The sequence below is a fragment of the Etheostoma spectabile genome, chromosome 5 (genome assembly GCF_008692095.1).
Source record: "Etheostoma spectabile isolate EspeVRDwgs_2016 chromosome 5, UIUC_Espe_1.0, whole genome shotgun sequence".
NCBI classification, from domain to species: domain Eukaryota; kingdom Metazoa; phylum Chordata; class Actinopteri; order Perciformes; family Percidae; genus Etheostoma; species Etheostoma spectabile.
Genome location: NC_045737.1, coordinates 5,474,467 through 5,481,150, shown reverse-complemented (window position 1 = coordinate 5,481,150; position 6,684 = coordinate 5,474,467). Strand labels below are relative to the sequence as shown.

Genomic DNA, 6,684 nt, shown 5'->3' with positions numbered 1-6,684 from the left:
AGAGAGAGAGAGAGAGAGAGAGAGAAAGAGAGTTGTGCTTATCAAGTCGGCTGTCTGCCTAGAGGTGATGCTATTTCCACCCAGCTGGTCTCTAAGTGGCCCTACCACCTGTAAAGCACTCAGCTGCATTGTCAAACAAAAAGGTTGAAAGAAAAGGATGAACTCTAACTACTCAGTTTCAAACATCCAAGCCTTCAGTTGGAATTATTATGTTCAAATCTGATATCATCCTTTGGAGGCTGAGACAATATGAGCAACTGAGGAGATCAACGACTATGGTAGTCACAGCCCTACCTTTATTATTGATGACAGTAACTACCTTATATTTGAAATCATCTAAGTCCCTGTACACCGAGGAAAAAGAACATTTGTAGCAACTCTGAGATTCTGAGACTCAAATGATTGATTATTAACATTTTCCCTGTCTTTCTAAAATTAGGGTGGTGTCCAAATTAAGTTAAGATTAAATGCTATTATTGTGTGATAGTTCAGTGGCGCCACTCTCCTTAAGCTGCAGTACAAATTTACATCTGAAGTCCATCCAACTGGAAAACAAAAACGTGCAAAAAAAGAAATGAAACCTAATAGTAGGCTTTAACAATTTCCATTTGAGATCTTATACCTTTTTTGTTGTCTGAACAAAAGAAAGTCTAAGTTGCTCCCCTTTTTCCACAAACATATTAGATCATGTGTGGCTTCTGGGCCCCTTCAGGTCTGAGCTGCAGCTGAACCTGCCAAATCATGACGCATGATTATAGAGCACATAGCTTGTTTTCCATAAAGGACAGTGCATAAAGAATATGTGCAATGCTACACAACATATACACACTATTCTATTAAAGGTCCCATGGCATGAAATTTCACTTTATGAGGTTTTTCAACGTTAATATGAGTTTCCCCCTGCCTGTTTCTATAATTGGCAATAGGTGTAAACTGAGCCCTGGGTATCCTGCTCTGCCTTTGGGAACATGAAAGCTCAGATGGGCTGATTTGGAATCTTGCTCCTTATGAGGTCATAAGGGGCAAGGTAACCTCCCCTATCTCTGCTTTGCCCTCCCAGAGAATTTGGCCCACCCATGACAGAGAGACATCATGTCTTTCAAATGAGCAAAGTACCCCACCCACCCCCCACCCCTCTCCTTCTCTAAAGCTACAGACTCAGAATTGGCACGGAAAGCTCATTGTGGGACTGGCTCTAGTGGCTGGAATTCTGCATCAAGGCTGAATTTTGGGAAAGAGACTTCAGATATGGTATTAGGGGACCTCTAAGGTCTATATAAAAGAGACTTCAGATATGGTATTAGGGGACCTCTAAGGTCTATATAAAAGAGACTTCAGATATGTAAATGTGCTGTATTTATATAGCACTTTTCTAGTCTTAACGACTACTCAAAGCGCTTTTACATCATACATTCACCATTCACACACATTCAGACACTGTGGCCAAGGCTGCCGTACAAGGTGCCACCTGCTCATCAGATATACACTTATACACATTTACACACCGGTGCGCAGCACCAGGGGCAAATCTGGGTTCAGTGTCTTGGGACTGCAGGGCAAGGGATTGAACCACCAACCTTCCGATTGGCAGGCAACCGCTCTACCACTGAGCCACACCCGCCCCTTTATATGGTATTAGGGGACCACTGAGGTCTATATAAAAGAGACTTCAGATATAGTATTAGGGGACCACGAAGGTCTATATTAAAGAGACTTCAGATATGGTATTAGGGGATCACTAAGGTCTAAAAGAGACTTCAGATACGGTATCAGGGGACCACTAAGGTCTATATAAAAGAGACTTCAGATATGGTATTAGGGGACCACTAAGGTCTATATAAAAGAGAATTCAGATATGGTATTAGGGGACCACTAAGGTCTATATAAAAGAAACTTCAGATACGGTATTAGGGGACCACTAACGTCTATATAAAAGCATCCAAAGAGCACCATATCATGGGACCTTTAAATCATATTACATTATATTATATCACATCTTCGGCATTGCACCAAATCCTTCAAAGCAGCACCTCCTTGTTGACAACCAGTGAGTTGAACAGAGTTGAGAGCTCAGTGAGCTCCGAGCAGCACCTCCTCTCATCCAGAATGCACCTTCAGAAGAAGTTGTCAGCTGCTTCGGCCCTTTTCTCCGTCCCTGAAACACAGAAAACACTCGCTGCATGTTAAACTAACTGTCTCACTGGTCTCCTACATGTATCCAATCAATGATTTACAAAACACCATGAAGCTACCTGAGATACAAGGAGGGGAACGAGGCTGAGAGATTGTGTCTGTTTCGGTGCTCACTTGCGTGTATACCTGCATGCTCGTACGTCTTTGAAAGCACAAAAGTGTGCTTAACTCTGTTTACACGTCTGAGAACATTAGAGTGTGCCTTTTCACCAGTGGTGTGTATGTGCTTTTAGCTGTGTGTCTGTGTATCTATGCACGATAAGAAAATGGACATTTAGATTTCTAGCTGACTGCCTTTTCCAGGGCTTTCTTTAATGGCTTTGTGTTCCTGTGCTGAGCTGCTCCTTCCTACATATTTCATGACATCCTGTTCTCCTCATGCTACACTTCTGCTGCCTAACAAAAGCACTTCTCCTCTTTCCACTCAACGGAGACTAACATCTCTTACTCTATCTTATTTTTTCTTTCTTCATGATCCTTGTCTGTTTTTCCTATTTTGTTTATTTATCTTTTCTGCTATCTGCATCGTGCTGAATATCTAATTCAGGATGAGATGCCAAAGACAACATTAATGCCATCATAAAGATGATAAAAATTGTTCTTGAATTGTGCTTGTGAGCAAATCTCACAAGCAAATATGTGAGAATGTTTCCGTTGTCTTTCCTCGAGGTATCAGTACTTGACTTAGCATAATATGCATGCATTGGCCAGGTCCCCTTGGAGCACAATGTTTGTCACTGCATCGATTATCATGACTAAATGAGGGTTTAAAATATCTTGAAAAGGAACAATAGAAGTATATGCATTTTTTGCCTAAAAAAAGGGATGAAGGTTTATGGCTGGAATGGTCACATGTCTCATTACTGCAAGTACAAAAATATAGCACCTTTCAAGAACAGGGCAATTCAATCTGCTTTGCATACGACATAAAATACATAACAGTAAGACAAGATATAAAGGAAACACAAGATGATATAAAAAGACATGCATTTGATGTTACGAGTAAAGTGAAATAAAAAGACAGAATAGGCTACGTTTAAATAAAACAGAATAAACAGGACAGTACAGTGCAAGATATGAATGAATAGTCCCAAATTTTAATTTAATAAAAGGCAGTTGAAAAAGGAGTTTTAAAGAAGTGTTGGAGCAGACCTTAATTTCCAAGAGAATACAATTTTTGTGGTCATAGTTTGACTTAAACTATGTGTAGTAGTCAACACCGGTGAAGTGATGCGGTAGTTGTCTAAGATTTAAAGTGAGGTGTAGACCAGTGTAAGCTTCAATGCAAGTCCATCAAAACTAAAACCTGCCGCGCATCTCTTCTCTAGCACACCGTGCTTTACCCTCCAAATGTTATCTTGACATACTCAGGGTGGTCTGAGCCCGTTTCCTTTTATAGGCCTGCAATTCACTGATTGTCATGTCACTGCTAAATTGCCATGGCAAATTATGCGAAACAGCATTATCAACATCCTTTTCCTCTACAAAATAGGCAAGAGAAATATAAATGACCATAAATAAATACAGAACATATGTATTACAGTACATTCATCTTTTCAGAGTATTCCTTAACAAGTAGTCTTTCATCTTAAAAAAATAGAGTAATGGGTAAAAAGGTTGAATAAACATTTTCAAACAAATTCTTTTATTTACCACACTAATTATTGAAAAGATTTAAAGATCATATAGCCTAATGATGCATATATGTTATGCAAATATGAGGGAGAGCTGGATGTGTTTTGTATCTCAATATACTACAGTGGCCCTGAAGTTCAAACCACGGCAGTGAATGCCATATCGCGATGGCATTAGTAAGACTGAAAAGGAAAGGGTAGGTGCACATTTGACACTGATCCTCGTCCTGATTGGTTGGTGTTTTACAAATAGATCTGCGTACGTTTTGATGGTTTCTTTTTTCATTTGAACCAAGAAAGGTTCAAAATGCATGAAAATGCAGAGCTGTGTTTCCATTTTTGGTTTCTGATTTCAAAAATGAAAAACTAGAAAAAGACATTACCACAGGATGTTACAGAATGGCCATTCTACACGCTTGGTTTTAAATATATATATATTGAATATATATATATATATATATAAAGAAAAAAGGAATTTGCTAAAAACCCAAATCAGAATCAGAAACAAAAAACAGAAATATGGCTCTGCATTTTAATTCATTTATTTCATTTTTTTAATTGAAACGAAAATTGAAAATAAACATGTTACTTCTGTTTAAATATTTCATGGTTCAAATGAAAAAAATAAACTAAACCATACACAAACCCATTTGTGAATTACAGACCAGGATCAGCGTCCAATGTGTACCTACCCTTTCCGTTTTAGTCTTACTGATGCTGTCGTGGGATTTGCTGTCGTGGTTTGCACTTAAGGGCCACCGTAATATGCAGACATGTAGATGCATATGGTTATTTTTGAAAATATTTTAGTTTTCTGGGTCTTGAGACATGGCGACAGCCTACAGCAGAGCATAATTATTTTTAAATTGTTTACTGCGACCCTAAGAATAGTCTGACAGCAGAATACAAGGCAGGAAGAGAGAGAGCGAGTGTGTTTGTGTGTGTGTGTGTGTGTGTGTGTGTGTGTGTGTGTGTGTGTGTCTACTGCCCGAGGGGTTGAATGTGTCCATCCTGCTGCTCTTATGTTCAGTGGTAATGTTAAGTCAGACCTGCTGCAGGAGAGACACGTCAAGATCAATACACATTGACCTCCTCGGCTTTCAGCTTCTCTCCCTTCACCATTCACTCCTTTCCTTCTCATCCTCCCATCTGTCTTTCCGCTCTTTTCCTCTCTTGTCTTTTCACTTCTCCCTATCCACACTTATTCTGCTTCACTTTCAGCTTTGTATTTACTCCTCTGACGACCTTTTCTCCCTTTCTATTTTTAGATCTTTCATCCATATCTTTCTTTCCTTCCTCCTCCTTCTCTGTGACACATCATGTATAATTAAGGGAGATCACTGTTCTGCATGAGGCCAACATCAGTCAGCTGTCAGCGACGCGCTTCACCACAAGTGTGTGTATGTGTGCACATATGTGTGTGTGTGTGTGTGTGTGTGAGTGTGTGTGTGTGTTTGAAGGGTGGGGTAACATTGGCTCATTTTGCATGATTTAAAAGTAGCCATTGAGCCAAAGTTCCGCAATTACGGACATTAATTTACCATACTGTGGAAGAAATTACTGCATGGCACCGAAATAGCTCGTAATAACTTGAACTTTTGACAGCTTGAAATACATCCTGCTGATTGCTCCGTTTCTATTCTTGTGGAAGTCACCTTATCAATACATTGCAGTCCATTTAAAGATGCATGTGGTTGCTGGTATTGTTTTTCATTTGCCTTTTACTAGGTCGATGAGCGGTGTGTGTGTGTGTGCTGCTGAGGTGGTATTTATCTTTTATTTACTTGTTTTTTGTCGCTGTGTGTGTGTGTCTGTTAGGGATGCTGAGGCAGTACTATTGTTTCGGCTGGTAGGCATTCTTTGAAACAACTTATAAATAGCTTTGGTTTCTATTTTTACCCTGCTTGCCGGCGCCTCTTTGATGCTCCTCCAAAGATGACTAAAGAGACATAATCCTTTTTCTGACTTGTGCTTGCAACTGAGAGGAGGCAGAGAGATAAGACGATGGGATAGAAGAGAGGGAGGGAAACATCAAAAGAAATGGACGAGCGGGAAAGAAAGAAAGATGGTTGATAAGACAACCCATAAGGGAGACATGGCTGGTCACATTACGTGAGGGGAGAGGATGACGTCAGCAAATCAACAGGGTGTAGGAAGGAGTAGGAGAGGAACCGAGATGGAGCGGCTGTGGGGATCACAGATTAAAACATGAAACAGATTTGAAAGGGGACTGGCAGGCAGGGCAGATTTTTTTGAAAAAGGAAGATAAGATGAAGGAAAAGGGGAAAGTTGATGAAAGTTGTTCTTCTACAACTTCTACAATTCTACAACGAGGTTGGAACAGTCAATGAACCACAGAGAGGAGAACGTGAGAGGTCAGAGGTCACACACGGAGCCGATTGACATTCGTTGTCTTGCTCAAGGACACTTCACAGGGATGAGAAGATCATCCCTTGGTCACTATGCTGGGTGACAACCACTGCACACATATTTAGAATGAGATATTTCTAATCAGCAAGCAAAAAGTTACCATCTGGGCCTGGTTTAGCTTATTGTTGAAGTAATGCAAGTATGAATTTAGACTATCTTTAAGACGACATGGTCATTTGTCCAAATGTCTATGTGAGTCAAGAGGGTTGTATTTACTCCCCTCACTTCATACTTGTTTTAGAATTAGGCAATTAGTTAAAAAAAAGGATTTCAAACAAAATTTAAACAAGTCTGAAGCATGATTTATTGATGCACGTTTAGGATTTGTTATAGTTTTTGTCTCTTTTTTAGTCAATAAAATGTTTGGTGGTTTCTGATTTTAAAGGACCTTGCCGAAAGGCAGTCTGTATGTCACTGTTTTTAAATT

General features: G+C 39.8%; 1 protein-coding gene across 1 annotated transcript in view; it reads left to right on the top strand.

The window, feature by feature from the left end:
- The window catches only part of frmd3 (FERM domain containing 3), a 51,069-nt gene that overhangs the window by 910 nt on the left and 43,475 nt on the right, over positions 1–6,684 (top strand). The gene's annotated exons all lie outside the window — the stretch shown is intronic.